This window comes from Triticum urartu, chromosome 4A, assembly GCF_056163025.1.
Source record: "Triticum urartu cultivar PI428250 chromosome 4A, HENAU_Tu73, whole genome shotgun sequence".
Lineage (NCBI taxonomy): Eukaryota > Viridiplantae > Streptophyta > Magnoliopsida > Poales > Poaceae > Triticum > Triticum urartu.
The window spans coordinates 605,047,343-605,063,817 of NC_141876.1; the positions used below are offsets into that span (position 1 = coordinate 605,047,343).

The following is a 16,475-nucleotide window of genomic DNA, read 5'->3' on the forward strand; positions in this document are numbered from 1 at the left end:
TTGTATCTATAATTCTTTATGTCCTTTTTTGTGATCTGGGGACAACTGTTAAGTAATACTACTCTGTATAAGTTAGTGGAGCATACAAAACAATTAATCTCTAATCGTATATAAAGTTACATTTCAAATGTTCCCGGTCAAACTTTGAGTGCTTGGTAACTACAACTAATTATGCTTACTTAATTGACAATTTATATTGTATCATGATACCTGTTTTGTAATAATCACACCGACAAATATATGTTTGCAGAAACGGTGATTCTCAGTCAAACGGCACACTCACAAGGTATGGTTAAATAAGCTTAATGGCAGGAGGCCACTCTCATCAACAAGAAAGATCACAAGCTTGGAGGCGGTGGACATGGGTCTTATGATGAATTATGTCACTATTCGGTAGCACTTTTGGTGCAGTGGTGCTTGCTGAATTCCTGATATTGTTCTTGGCTAAGCTTGATAGTTTCTCCATGTCATTGGCGTGCGTTAGTGGATGAATGGATAATCTTGTAATGAACCTAGCTCCAATTCTTGCAGCTGCAATAGGGACCATGTGCTCCGTTTTCTATTTTGGTTGAAAATGCATCTGCAGATAGTAACATTGTTTTACCATTTTGAAAACTCTACAATTTGCTCCCCCAACTCTCTAAATTCATCTCTTAAAAGAGTTACCTTTGAACTTTCATGAGTTGAGATTGATGACATGCCTAGAGCTACTGGTTTGTCTTTCCCTAGAGAAGTATAGATGGTGATGGTTTCTTCATGTTGTCTCACTCACTGGTATGCCTTAATTACTTTAGTGAATTTAGTTAGTGTTTTTTTAGCAGAGCAATGTTACTGACGAGTATAAATGTAAACTGAATCTTGAGCTATAAGATATGGTGCTCTATTGCTGCCTGAAGATCTTGTAAGCTTTTATTTTTGCTTTAGTAACTCCACAAAACTGCATAAAGATCTTGAGAAGTTAGGTTATTTGTTGCATATTTTTGGCCTACAATGCATATACAAGTAGACTGCAATGTCCGTGTAGTGAGATGAAGATGTTCATATGTTTGGTCAGAGTGCAATGCTACAGTGATCATTGCACGTGTTTTTGGTGTATTATAATTCCCGGTTTGATTTCACAGAATTTCCTTCTTAGATAAGAACTTCTACTCAAAATCATGGACACACATTTATCCCTGTTTATTTTTACCTAAAATACATGGAAGAGGTATGGTTCTGTTCCAAATGTCTGATAGCTAGTTAATCTAATTCATCCTTCATGGGAAAAATGAATTGCCTTTTGAGTTAGCTGTTTTCTGCATTGACCCGATATTTGCTTGCTCTTTTTTTCTTTCGAAAATCGATATTTGCTTGCTTTGTTGGGTATATCCGAGGCTTCTGTAAGATATCATGTCCATTATGACATAGTGCTGCTGGTGCATTTCTTCAAGTTCATAGTTCATATCACGCACATCAACAATGGTTGATTATGCTGACAAGCAGGGTGCTCGATATGGATTTGCTTTACCCAAGCTTGTTCGGACAGTTTAGAAAATCGGAGAACCATGAAGTTTCAAATTGGTCTAAAAAGAACCGCTTGTGTATTTTTTGTGATAAAATATGCTAACTTGTTTTTTCAACAAAATGTATATACATGATTTTTGTCGAGAATTTTGACTTTTGTGAGTAAGAGTGGTATTTTTTTCGTGTCGTTGGTAAGCGTGAGATTCTACATGTACTTGCATGCAGTACAATTTGAAGAACTGTATAGTTTGTTCTCCTGGCTTCAGTTCGATCTCTAAAATCCTCTTCCGGAGGAGGTTCGGATGATCAACAGAGTATGAGGGCTTGTACTGAGCTAGGATTTTCTGATGATCAGGAGATGATGATGGCTTGTGCATGGTTTGCTTGTAAATCATAATTATCCTTGTGAGCTGAAGTATTGAACTAGTACTACATGTCAAGTGTGGTTATTAGGGCATCTCCAACGGCGACCCGTAAATTTTCTTCTGCATCCGTCCGCAGACAGAAGGGGACCAGTCCACAGACACGGATGCGGGAGGCCGCCATTCAATGCTGCCCGCGTACATTTCAAACACTTTTTCAACAAATCAAATGAAATTCATGCAAACATAGTGGATTTCATATAAATCGAACAAAATTCATTACATTTTGGATATATTTTAACTAAAATAGCTAAAACTATATGCACGTTTAGCTACGCGGAGCTCCACTCTCACGACACGGATACACTATACTAGTCTACGGCCGGCCGCGGCGGATCCCTTTGTCTTCCTCATGTTAGACAACTTGCTTGTCATACTGCCGTGAGCCCCAGAGGTACATTCTTCCCTTGTATCTTCCCTATGCCCTGCTATGCTGCTCATCGGAGTGGCAAAGGGGGTGCTTCAGCCAGAGAGGATTGGGGGCTCCACATCTCTGAAGCCAAGGCAGGGGTCAATGTTGGTTTACGCTGAACCGGGCAGGACACCGGCCGTATACGCAGGCGTCGCCTCGGTGGTGGCCTTCATGGAATCCGTGTTCTACTTTCCCTCGATGACCTCAGTGCGGTGGCCTCTGTGCTCTACTTTCCTTTGATGACCTCAGTGGGGCGCGGAGGTGTTAGACGCAGCGTCGCCGACCTTCACCGGCTGGGCACGGTCACATACACATTGACGGTGTATGGCGCGAGCAACAGCAACATGGGAGGACCCGTGTGACACGGTGACGTCCACGGCAGCCATGATGCTTTTGCCACCGTGGCCCACCGTGTGTCGGCCTATAACAACACGCCACTCCTCGGCGAGCTAGCTTGGAGTGGCGAGTTGCTGAAGGACGCAACGGCTTGGAGCTTCTGCATCCGCGAGCTGGTCTGCAGTCGCCTGGACTGTCGACGGCGGTGAAGCAGAGAGTTGTCTGGCTTGTATCCGGCGGGCTCGGTGGGCCACCCAGCCAGCTTGTACGCCAGAGAACTCGTCTTCCTGCTCGCCGGATGCCATGTAGCTTGTGGGGAAAATGGTGTGCAAGAAGGAGATGGGAGCGAAGTGTGGTGTGATTTTTGCCCGGTGTCTGGCATCGTTTAAATAGCGGGGGTACGGCCGGAGCCAAAAAATATTGTGTTTAATGACAGGCGGCTCGTGAATGTACGTGTGGCCAGAGTAGATTTCTCAACACACACACGGCTTTTAAAGAAAGAAGACGGACAGCTCGTGCATGTTTAAATGCGGCGAGGAGGCGTGCACCGTCGACGAGCAGCGGATGGTGCTCTCTCGGCCGACGCGATGTTTCAATGTCGACAGTGGGAACCGCAATAATGTTCTCAAACATGGAAATCGCGAATATATTCTCCCAGTCCCCGGGAACGACCGGCTTTGGAGACCCGCCGACACACACTTGGGGGAATTGATTGATTGCTGTGAGCAGCAGGCCCACTCCCATGGCTTTGATACTCCTGTTTTTTACTCAATTTATTAGGTGCTCCGAACTTAGTCTATATTACTAGAACTTCCGTGCATTGTCATGGGTCTTTTAATTATTTTTTTCTAATTGCACTTATGAATACTGTGCATATCAAATTTCATAGGTATGTATTTTTTTCTAATTGCACTTATATAAAGATAATGCATGTAAATTTTGTATGTATAGAAAAGGTAGTCTGCAACAATCAAAAAGTAATTTAAATCAACTTCACTTGCAATTTAACTTGACAATGTATACCTAGAGAGAAATGATTCAATAATCATATGTTACAACCTAAGATGTATTTGGTGCACTTAAAATATTTCCGTACAAGGTCTTGTCTGTAGCTTCATTTGCATGGTACTTTAGCAAGTATAATAAACAAATCAGTTTGGTTAACGCACATCTAAGTTTGCCACAAGTATTGCACATTTGAGTCTGATGTCATTGATCTTACACGAAATTCGTGTGGGTATTTTCTTTTTCTTTTTATAATGTTTGATCGAGTCACTCAGATGTGCAATAGATGTGCCCTAGACAGACCCTAAACGAATTATTTCTCAACTCATAAACATCCTACACAAGCAATATATGTAATTAGCGTGAAGATTTCATATGGAAAATAATATTGTTCGTGTGTTTCAATGGAGCATATATTAGTTTGGTTGTTCGACTTTAATAAGTTAACATGTACCTATAGATTTCCCATGCACATATATGTAGTCTACTTTTTTAAAATTAATATATCACTCGACATCTTCTTTCTTCATCAACTATCTCCGCAACCCTACCCCATGTTCGTTACCTCAGTTAGTGACAGATCCGGCTCAGAATCCCCCCCTTTCACCTCCATGAACACACACTTTAAATTTCAAACACGTCACGGTGCACTTTCAACACATGAAGTCATTCGTTGGGTCGATGGAGTAGGGCCGCGAGATGCATACACATGGCTAGTTCTGTAATAAGAAAGTATTTCTCTAGCCGCCTACTCCTATCCTCCTCCCCAAGAAAGATTAGGGTTTCTCTGCCTCCTGCCAGCATTGCCGGCGGTCCGCCTCGTCTCCGGTGACCTTAGGGCCATGGGGGCGCGGTGGATCCCGGCCCTTGCCAACTGGAGGGCTCCTTTTTGAGATGGTTTATTGAGTTTTGTTAGGTTTTGTGTCATGCATGCTCAAGAAGGCAAGACGGTGGAGACTCTCTGAAGATGGAATAAGATGCTCCCCGCCTAGCCCCCGTTCCGATGGTGCGTCTAGCATCGTCAGTGGGTGTGTGGAGGGGTGTCTCTGGTGAATCTATCTTTGGTGGATCTACTCGGATTTGGTTGTGCGTCTACGTTCGTGTGTTTTCAGGTTGGATCCTTCCGATCTACGCTACTCTTCACCAGCGGCGGTTGCTGTTCTGGTGCGCTGGCCAATGGGACCTTCGCACGACGACTTCCCGACTGTCTATTAAACAAGTTTTGCCTGGCTCCGGCAAGGAAGGGGCGATGACGGCGGCGTGCCTTCGGCTCGCTTCAGTACGTGTAGTCGTCGCTAGATGATCTACGAATCTGGATGTAATTTTTATTATTTCTGGTGTTCATTGTACTGTCATAATTGAATATGAATAGATCAGAAGTTTTCTCAGAAAAAAAAGATGCATATGCATACACGCGCAATCTGCTGAACCGTCAACATCGGGGACAACATATCGGACGGATCGTTTTTTTTTTTTGCGCTCTAGCTGCTCTCTTGTGCTCTCTTTCCCCTGTCTTTCCATCTTTTCAAAGATGGAATGTCAGCAATATCCTTCAGAACGAACCAATTAAAGCTTGAATTTCCGGGGTGTTATTTTGTGGAAATGATTGATTGGCTGATCCGGCGAACTTAATTTGGAAGAAAATCACTCAAACGCGACATGCATGGAAGTAAATTATCGGGCATTAATTAACGTCGACGTATATATAGCACAAAATCATTAGAATTATTTAACGTATATTTATACTAGTTAATTAAGAGTATATGAATTTAACTCTATATATTGATCGGTGCGTCCCAGCCAGCTATTTCGATCGGAGAAGGGAGATTTGGTGGCGATCCCACCATGCCAGCTGGACTCCCGGAGAGAGATAGCACGTTGGCTACTACAGTGGCTAGCGGGAGCATCCGATGAAGCAAAGCGGGCGACGGTGCAGGCATTGTATAGCCTAAGGCTGGTGAGGAACGAGACAAGAGAAGGGAAAATGATCAAACACCCACATGAAATACTGGGTTCGGTTTTGGTGCAAATGGAGGAGTGGGAGCTGGCACATCCCGCATCAGGTAACACTCCGGCTCGCATGCAGATTCAGAAATGGGAGCCACCGGACGAGGGTTGGATCAAGTTGAACTCCGACGGTGCAACATCCAAGATGGGGGACAAGGCTGGAGGTGGTGCTGTGCTAAGGGATCATATGGAAGCATTCAGAGCTGGTATGTGCCACCATTTCCAGAAGGTGGTCGATCCCGAGGTGGCTGAGATCTTGGCATGCAAGCGGGCTCTCGAGGTAGCAAAAGAAATCAACGTGACACTCGTGCATGTCGAGCTAGACTCTAAAGGAGTTGTGCAGATGTTGAAGAAACACACAAAGGAGCTCTCGGCGTCCGGGCCACTGGTGGAGGAGATCAAATCCTTGATGCGGTCCTTTGTCGACTATAAGGTGACTTGGGTTAGACGTTCTGCTAATGCTGCCGCGCATAAGCTAGCTAGAGTAGGAGTTGGTGATGAACTATGTAAGGTTTGGTTAAGGGCTCCCCCGGACATCGTTCTTTCTGTTTTGTCGGATGAGATTCCGAACATCGTAAGTTAATAAATGTAGCAGTATTTTCCCTAAAAAAAAAAGCCATGGTCATCGCTCAATTCGTGTAAAGTGACCCGTCGCGTTTCAGAGAGTTTACGTCGATCGAGAAAGCAGTAAAGGGTTATTAGCCAAAATGAGAGGGAGCGGGCGGATGCATGTGATGGTCATCTTGTTCGTGGGATCTCTTGCGCTCGCTGCAGAGTGTTAGTGCTGTTTCTTCCCTTGTTTTCTTTTCTTCAGTTTATATATATATATATATATATATATATATATATATATATATATATATATATATATATGCATGAATTATGTATACTACAGTAACAATTAAAACACCACATGCATGATTTTAGGTCGTCTCGAGGCCGGAAGAAGGAGCCATCTAGACGGTGGTGATAACAACACAAGTAGTAGTAACAGTGTTACTCTGAACAACTCGATATCATCATTAGATGATGCCAGGTTTAGCCTGATATATTGCCGCCCGGCTCGCTCTTGTAGCTCTGGTGACTGCTACTGCTGCCCTCTCCTGAAGCCCACGGCGTGTTTCAAGACGTTAGAAGACTGCAAGTCTAAATGCCCTAAATGCGATCCCAAGTGCCCATCTGAATCGACAATGGAATTACATGCATGAACGCATCATGACAGGATAAAGGAACAGTAATAATAATTATATTTTCTATTTTCTTATCAAGTTATCATGCCTTTTCTCTTGGACTCTCTCACCTGATATGAAAAGATCTCTACAATTTTCCTACCATATCCTATTTCCTCACTTCTGCCACTGCTGCGATATCCTGAAGCCTGTTTGTCATGTTTCAAGACGTTGGATGGGTCGGGTGCAAGTCTAAACGCCCTACCTTCCTTCCCAACTGCCTGTTTGAATTGTCCATAGAAGAGAATGTATGAGTCAATGGATCGTTTTTGTCCCTAGAAACACAGTTAAATGCCCGTGCGTTGCTATGGACAGAATGAATCAGATAATCACAGTTTAGCAATTTCATCAACCAATCATTGAGGAACTATTTGATATCATTGTTGAATGCTTGTGCATTGTGCCAGAATATATATTGCCGTGATGTCCAAGGGTATAAAGTTGGAATAAATTCGAGTATAACCAAATAAGAATTGGAGATAACTATAACCAAATATTTCCCCAACAATAGCTCAAAAGAGAGAGCTCGCAACTTGGAAATTAAAGAACCCATCAGGATAATTTTGAAATTAGCTCCAGAACACATGCATGATTTCAGCTTTCATTCCGAAACAACACCATGAAAATAATTGTATTCGTCGCTTACAATCTAAAAGCTGGACACCCAATCCAACCTATTCAAAGATGATTTGAGCAGCCCCCCCCCCCCCCCCCCCCCCCGCGTCGCTCTTGCCTAGGGCGACTCGGGGGCGCCTCCCTAACCCTAGCGTGCCGCCGGCCAATCGCCCCCAGCCCCGCGCCGCCGCCGGAGGAAGCCGCCGGGCGAAGCTCGTGAGGCTGACGGCGGCGGCGGGGCGACTCCTCGCGGCTCCTGCTGGGACTGGGGCGGCGGATCTCGGCGGGAACCGGCGGTGGCCCGGGCGTGCGCGGCCCATGGCGTCCGGCGGCATGGTGGCGGGTCTCGGTGGGGGGTTGTAGGTGCTGGCAGAGGGGTCGGCCGTTCCCGCTCGGTGATGTACTGCTGCCTGCGATGGCGCATGGCGACCTGCATGGCAGTACTCTGCGTTCCTTGGATGAGCGCATCCTTGGGAGCAGGAGAGGGTTGGCCTGATGAGATCCGGTGGGCGTGGCGTGCTCGTGACAGCGGCAATCCGGCGATTGGGTGGTGTCTTCTTCGAGCGGCGCGAGGTGGACAGCAGGCATGTGGTGCTGGTCTTCAATGGATCTGGCGAGGCACCACAGCCCGGTGCTAGGCGATCCGTGCACGCGATGCTTGATGGAGGCTCTTTGAACAGATCTAGGTGAAAACCTGCCTTTGGCTACCTGCCAAGGCCGGCGGTGACGGAGCTGTTATGCGGCGTTCCCTTCTTGAAGGCATCGCCGAGGAGAAGTTCAAGGCCACTATCTGCTATCTCCGGGGGAAACTCTAGATCAGTAGATCGGATGACGGCGGCTCTATATTGTGTCGTTTCCTCTTGGGGGCGTCAGTCTTGGAGGTGTTCACGGGATCGAGGGACCAGTGGGCGGCTTCTTTGGTGGAGCGGTGCTTCATCTTAAACATTGATGGCAGCAGGTCTCGGCGGCGTGGTGCAGTGGAGACTTGGTGCCCGATGCGCGGAGATGGTCTCGCGTAGGAGGAGGTAGCTGTCTGGCGTCATGATGGCGTCGATGGCAGAGTGGTCTGACAAGGTAGAAGCCTCAATATCTGCTCTGAAGATGGACCTGTGGAAGATGGCGGCGACGACACATGTGAGTGCGTCAGACCGGTTTATGCCCCAGACCCGGTATGTGGCTCGGCTGGGGCTTCCAGCTTTTGATGACAGGCTTAGATGAGTGGTCTGGTTATTTGGCCCAGCTAGCATCCCTTTCATCATTTGAATAGGAGTAGCGGCATATGTTGCCAAGATGGCGGATTCAGGCATATTGTTGTAATACTTTGTAAGGTTCTCGAGAACTATCAATAAAGTGGCCGCATACATCCCCCAGAGGCAGAGGCCGGGGGTCATCCTCCTTTTCTAAAAAAATAATCCAAAGATGATTTGCATGATGAAGTCTGTAGTTTGATTTTAACTAACAGGTCTATCCCAAAAAAGAAAAAGATGTTTGCATTTGTATCAGAAGCATGTTTCCAACATGCCATAGGAAGGAAGCACCATTACTCACGTCAAAGTATCTCTTCAAAACTACACCTTCACTTCGGCATATTGGAAATCATTTCATATAACGGACTAAAGGATAATGATTTTTTTTCTTCTTTTTTTTTCAAAAAGGGGTCAGGCCCCGGCCTCTGCATCAGAACGATGCATACAACCATATTATTAATAAAAAGCAAAATATTCTACAAAAGTCTTCAAGTCTCAAAAGCAGAAAAGCTCACAAAGAGCATAAGCATCATGACAGGAAAGCCACAACCGGCAGACAAAAATATAAGATAGGAAACTAAAAACCTATCTTATTACATGACCGTCAACCAAACCGGTTGAAGATATCCCGAGCTACCGTCTCCCATCGGATAACGATCACATACGGATGAGTGCAGTGGCCGGAAGATAACCTGCAAGAAATGATTTTTTGCTCTTCTGTTAAAAACCAAATCGATCTGTAATTCCAGACAACCCATAATAAAGCACATACTCCTACATGGATATGTCTCGCGGTTTCGGGATCTAACCCATCTAACCACGTCCCAAATAACATGTTGATGGTATTCGGAGGAGTAATAATAAAAGCTAGGTGCACTCTCCTCCACAAAATTTTGGCCAAGGGACATTCAAGAAAGAGGTGTTTGATGGATTCATCCTTATCACAGAAATTACATCTTGTAGAGCCTGTCCAATTGCGTTTTACCAGATTGTTCTTAGTTAGAATAACTTGCTTATGTACAAATCACATAAACACTTTGATTTTTAAAGGTACTTTGACTTTCTACACATGTTGTAAACGAGGAATAGCACTAGAGTTGATAACATCCAAATACATGGATTTAACCGAAAACTCTCCATTCTTTGTTAGTTTCCAGCTCAACCGGTCGGGTTGTTGCGAATGAGGAATAGCACTAAGTGGTTGTTTGGATAGAGGAGATTAGAGATGGGATTATGGAAAATGTGTTTTAAGCTGGTTTTAAGGAAAATCGGTTTTATCTACATTTTTGTGAATAACCAGTTTATACAAAACTATGTTTGGATTAGAAAAGTAAAAAACTGGCCGCTTCAGTTATTTGCTTGGATAGCCCGTGACTTGTGAGTGTCTTCTCCCGTTCGTAAACTTCGCTCGTCACTACTTTTCCCAAATTAGCCGCCATGGCTTCTTCATCGAAGCACGCATGTGCCGCTGCTCCCCTCCAGTTCATCCTCAGGCCCCTCTGATTCTCCTCCGCCATTAGCTCGTTGACACCGCTGCTCCATTCCTGTCGGTCGTAAATGAATCGGCGCCTTTTGCCGCCATCTATTGCTCGGCTCCCCTCCGTTGGCGCTTCACCAGGTAGACGCCACTGAAGGGTGCGGACGGCGGCAAGGAGTTCCACTCGACGACTCGCCGTGCGCAGCGGCTGCTTTACCTCGACGTCGGCAAGCACGGACGGCGGCAGCGGCCGATTCCCTCGACGACTCGCGCGTTCGTGTACTGCGGCAGCCACTTCCCCTCAGCAACACGGCGCGCGCGCGGCCGGCTGCTGCCACTTGGACTCGGTGCCTTGGCGTGCGCGCACAACAGCAGCTTCTTTCCGTCAACGACTTGGCGCATGCGAACGGCGGTGGCCTCTTCCGCTCAACACACAAGACGACGGTATAGCACTGCTTCTCAAAGTCAACAATCGGAAGAAAATGTGCGCTAATGAATTTGTTGCAGAAGGATAAATCAGTTACGTTGAGTTTCTGTAATCGTGTTTTCACAAAAACGACTAATAGTGGTTTTTCGCAAAACGCATATTCCTGGTTTTGTGGAAACTGAATCCTACTTATCCATGTTTTATCTGCGATAATCAAACATGGTTTTAGTTTGTTAGGCGGTTGCCTCAGTTGACGGAAAACTAGTTCTATTAAAACACGGTATCCAAACAAGGCCTAAAGGATAATGATAATATGCATAAGTTCTAAAACATGAATGGCATGCCCTGAAATCTGTAGTCATGTTCTCTCATTTTCATTTCATTATCCCAAAATGTACCTAAAAGAAAACTTTGGCTGATCTCTTTGAAATTTGAATGTTTTCTGCAACTTCGTTCTATGAAACCGCTCTGAAGTTTGGACCAGATTTCTGCAGAAGAAAAGGCAAGTTGCCATTCACTCATGTAGCTCAAATCTGGGGCTGGTGACAGTTAGTATCGTCCTGATTTGTACTAACATTGTACAGTAATGGATTACTTCTATCTCGACCACAATATGAACTATGGACAGCTAAAATGCGGCACTATATACTTGTATATTTTTAAATGTCATTTTTCCCCTTGTAGGTGCTGACTAATTTGAACTATTCAAAAATATCATTGAGAAACCATTATGATTCTTCCTATTTTATCCTGAAAGAATTTATTACTTCGTAGCTGATTAGTGTTATCGGTGTTATCATTCTGTAACTATGTACTTAACTGTAGCATTTCATTGGTGAAAAAAGCAACAATGCAAGTATGCATGGAGATGCTGCAACCAGGGAAAAAATGGGCAGCCGAGCAAGAATTGTCCTTCAGAGTAGGCAAATAGCATGCGGAAAACATTTTGTAGTGACACTAATGACGTGTTTGATTAAGGGCTGGTAATATATTCTGTATTCAGTTTTGTAATCAGAATGCAGCGTATTAGGTGGCGATTGAGTGGCTACTTGATCTCTTTGGTTCAGCGCTCACTAATGATTTGTTTATATGATTACGTATGTGCTAGCATTTAAAAATAAGCCTTATTGTCACTTGTGTGGAAAGTGGAAACATTACAGGACAGTTCTGCTACAACTATGCTACTAATTACTTCATAGTTAGTTAGAAAAATAAAAAAAATATGAACCGACTCCTTGAACCATGGTTTGATTAGTATATACCACCTCAGGAGCAGTGACTTGAATTATATATTACTTGATTAAGCTGCATGTATGCTAGGTATATTTCTGAAAATTTTATTAGCTCATGCTATCAGAATATTTAGAGATATCAGACAACTACAGGTCATATCAAATTGAGACAGCCAAGGATTGAGGACCGAGAATTCTCAGCAAAAAATAGAAAAATACGAGCAAGCAAAATAATGCAAAGAGTACTTTTATGAACATCTTACACAGTTAAACACAATCTGGAATTGCAGCTGAATAGAATAATAGATTAGCAAATCATGACCTCTGAGAAGTGTAAGCAAAACCAAAACTTTCAATCTCCCCAGTCATACATGCAACCTCTACATTCCAAATAGACAAGAACCAACATACTATGAATTTGCTTGAAACAATTGGATGGACTTGACGGTCACTATAGAACTTTTCAGAGGTCATAGTAATAGTGTATTCAAAAGTTTTCCAGGATATGGAAACTGTGGGTGCCGAAAAAACTTGCTTCCAAGTTACTCGTATGACATAAAATAATGGAGATACCAACTCAAGTCATCGGAACCTTGGATGATATTGCAGTTAAGGAAAGTTCTCCAAGTTGCAATCTGTTAGCAACAAACAAATATTTAAACTGAATCTCAAACACGTCTAACAAAATGTCACCTCTTTAAGAATTTAAAGAGAACAAATGGCCTGCACATACATCCCCCTGCTTATCTGTTGTGTATGTAGCTCTATTAGTCCACGGCAAATGGTCAACATTTGGTGCTTTGGCAGATTTCCTGGTGATATGGAAGAAAAATATTACTAACACCATCCATGAGAGTCAAATGTTGACCAATTAGTACAGTGAAATATAGGCAAATGGCAAAAGTGACGAAGCGGTTTGAAAACACCAATGATACGCACACATATTTTTAACTTCCATACTATAGAGTTATGTAGCTGCAAGTGATGTGCATTTATAAATAATAATCACAACACTTATAATGACATCTACACCTAGGATTGCATATTAAATTCTTATAATTGGTTCTTCGGTTTCAATAAATTCAAAATTGTGCCAAAGGTGTATGCATGTCTAGTAGTATATAGCTGGTTCAAGGAGCTGATCGATTGGATCCCCGAAGACGTGCACTGGTGCACCTACACAACTTAGGCTGCCCCTGCCTTGATTGATTTCTATGCTGATGAACACGATAGAGGAAGACTGCATATGCATGGATTTCTCGCCGGCTAGAAGCGCACAAACAACACACGCACCGACGTTCATTGATTTGCAATAGGTGCAACGCTACAGCGAGAGGAGAGAAGCAAGATGTGATCTGGTGGCATACGCCATCTCTTACCTCAAATCGGCCATCAAGTTTGCTCTGAGGCCCACATCGACCGGTCCACCGCACTATACGCCATGTCGGCCATCAAGCTAACGAACGACTTACAAGACTTACCATCACCAGCGCAGAGCCGCAGACTTCCCCTTTAGGAGTAGAGATTGAGGAAGCACATTTTCCAAAGTGCTCGCATGCTCTCATTTTGAGTCCAATTGTCTTGAGAGGCAACACAATCCACCTAAGCCTCAACTTATACAACTTGGACCAGGTCTCACACACTTTTGTGCATCCATGCTTATTTAGTTGGTCTTGTTTGTTATATAGATTATGGTGACCATGCCGTCCAATTTAATTTACTTGCAAAGTTTCAGTTTTTTAGTGATCATTTGCTCTTTCCTTTGACTTAAGTTGACTTCTGCATTTATTACTTTTTTGAGATAGATTTCTACATTCTCTTTAATTGGAAAAGCAGTCCCAGCCAGGCCATTTCTCTAGCCCAATATTTCTTTAAATCTTTTCCAGCAGGCTCGCGTGATTGCCTCGGGTTGCTATCTCCTCCGTCCCTGACTCCCTTCCAGTTCCCATTCCCCTCCCCGAACCCTCACCTCCACCGATCCACCATGCCGCCGCCGCCGCCGCCGGTACTATCGCTGCCCGACGAGCTCATCGAGGAGGTCTTCTTCCGCCTCCCGCCGGACGAGCCCGAGCACTTGACGCGCGCCTCCCTCGCCTGCAAGCTCTGGCTCGGCCTCCTCTCCGAACCTACCTTCCGTCGTCGCTACCGCGACTTCCATGGAGCTCCCCCCATGATGGGCTTCCTTTATTCCTGGCGGCTATTCTCCCGCCAACGGTCGGAGGACCCCCTCGTCCCACACTTCTTACCCACCACCAAATTTGGCGCGCGCATTCCGGATGACGGCTGGGGGGACTCCAAGTGCGCTGTGTTGGACTGCCGCCATGGTCGCGTTCTCCTTGGGGACTATGATGAACCCATGCCGCTCCTTGTTTGGGACCCCATGACAGGCTGCCGGACCAAGCTGGAATCACCCCAAAGATACAATATGCCCTCGACCACCGAGCTCGGTGGAGCCGCCGTGCTCTGTGCCGTGACAGGATGTGACCACCGCGCGTGCCATCAGGGCCCCTTCCGGGTTGTCTTCTTCGGCATGGTGATCATTGTACTATACACGTGTCGGTGTCCTCCCCGGAGACGGGTGAGTGGAGCGAGCCATGCCCTGGTCTTGATCTTGGCATTGATTCGTTCATGGTGCCAGTGCCCCCGGTCGTCATCCAAGACACACTTTACTTTATCCATAATATTCCTGATCTCAGAGTAGGAATTCTCAAATACGACATGCGCTCTAATTGCTTATCGCGGATTGATCCGCCACGGGCATGGGCTGTCAGTGATGATGCCACTATCCTCATGGCTATGAAGGACGACAGTTTGGGTTTTGCACAAGTGAATAGGTTAACCCTCTACCTGTGGACAAGCGAGATGGGTTTTGATGGACTTGCTTTATGGACAAAGCGTAGAGTCGTCAATCTCAAGAACCTTCTCCCCATCCAACATCCTGATAAAAGACTTAGACTGATTGGATCTGTTGAGGGCAGGGATATCGTCTTCGTGACCACAGACCTTGGCATCTACGAGATTAATCTTAAGTCTACAGTGGAAGAAGCTATGGAAGAAAGAAAAATTCCTTAGATTGATTCCGTACACGAGTTTCCACAATCCACACGGTATATCTCTATGTCCTTCCTTTTGTGATTTGGGACAACTCGTAATTAATACTACCTCCATCCCACAATGTAAGTCATTTTTGCAAGCTAAAACAGCTTGCAGAAACTTCTTATAAGGAGGGAGTAATATATTAGTTAGCCAAACAAACAAAATAATTGAATGGTTAATTAGAAAGAAAGTTATATTTGATGTTTCATTTTGTGATAATGTATCGGCTTGAGCAAACTTTTATTGCTATGTACTACAATCGAATGTTATACCTTGTTGGCTATTTTATATAGTGTCGTGTCTTCTCCTTTCGGAATCACACTGCCAAATCTACGTTTGCAGAAAGGGTGACCCCTTGCGATGCAGCTCATTGACGATGTAGGACTGAATATGACTAAGGCAGTCATCAATGGGAAAGATGACCACCAGTTGGAGGCGACATGGTCTTGTGATGAATATGAAGTATCTGGCCGCTTGTTTGGTGCAATGGTGCTTGTTTTCTCATAGGTTTGGTAGCTTTCGTCAGTACCCTTAATAAATTTTCCATGTTAGTGGCATGCGTTGTGAATTGATGGATTGTCCTTGTATTCAGCACCAGCAATGTGCCCTGTTGTTTATTCCTTTGAAAATATTTTCCCGATCCCATTTTTTTAAAACTACAGTTTGCCCTCCCAAGCTTTGATCCAATGACTAAATTCATCTCACAAAAGTGGGAAAACTCATGAGCAGATGATGAGGGCATGTCCAGAGCTAGTGGTTTCTGTCTCTGAAGGGATCATGTGATGATACTTTCTGCATGTTAGCTTCCTGATGTCTCGTAATTAATAATCTTATGGATTTGATGACAACCGACTAACACATCCGCAAGCTTGGGAGTTGGGGCCATGGTGGCGCCTCGCCGGAGCCTTTCACCATCGTTTGGTGGGATTGATAGGGCGCAGCCGCCACAGGCCACGGCGAAAGAAACTGAATCGAGGGAATACGTAGGGAGAGAGATATGGTTTTTGGTTTTTTTACACCGGTTTATGAGCTAAGGGGTAAGATGGTCAATTTCAAAAAGAACTGACAAGATTTTTCTGCTGTTACACGGTCAAAGCCCAGTCAACTGACGGTAGTGGCATATATGTACACGGTGCAAAATTTCGGTGGCATATTTAGGAGAAGGAAATTTTGAGTGGCATATGGGAGTATGGACAAATTTTCATTGGCATATATGGAATTTACCCAATCTTTTTTGCCTGTAGATATTCCTTTGGAATATTTTCTCTTCCTATTACTAACTACATATGTCAGTTGGATTTCTCAAATAGCTAAGCAGCCACAGGTGGTGCCGGGTCGGATGGTTTCGTTCCTGACTGTTTGGAGACATCCTATGTGGCGTGGTGGTATTTCACCTGGACAGTTTCTGCTCTAGAATGTACATCTATTTGTACTTTAGTTCTGGACTTCTGGCTGTGTAAGTCCTGA

General features: G+C 44.6%; 1 pseudogene; it reads left to right on the forward strand.

The window, feature by feature from the left end:
• Positions 1 to 13,896: 13,896 nt before the first annotated feature.
• Positions 13,897 to 16,475, forward strand: LOC147977222 (uncharacterized; annotated as a pseudogene).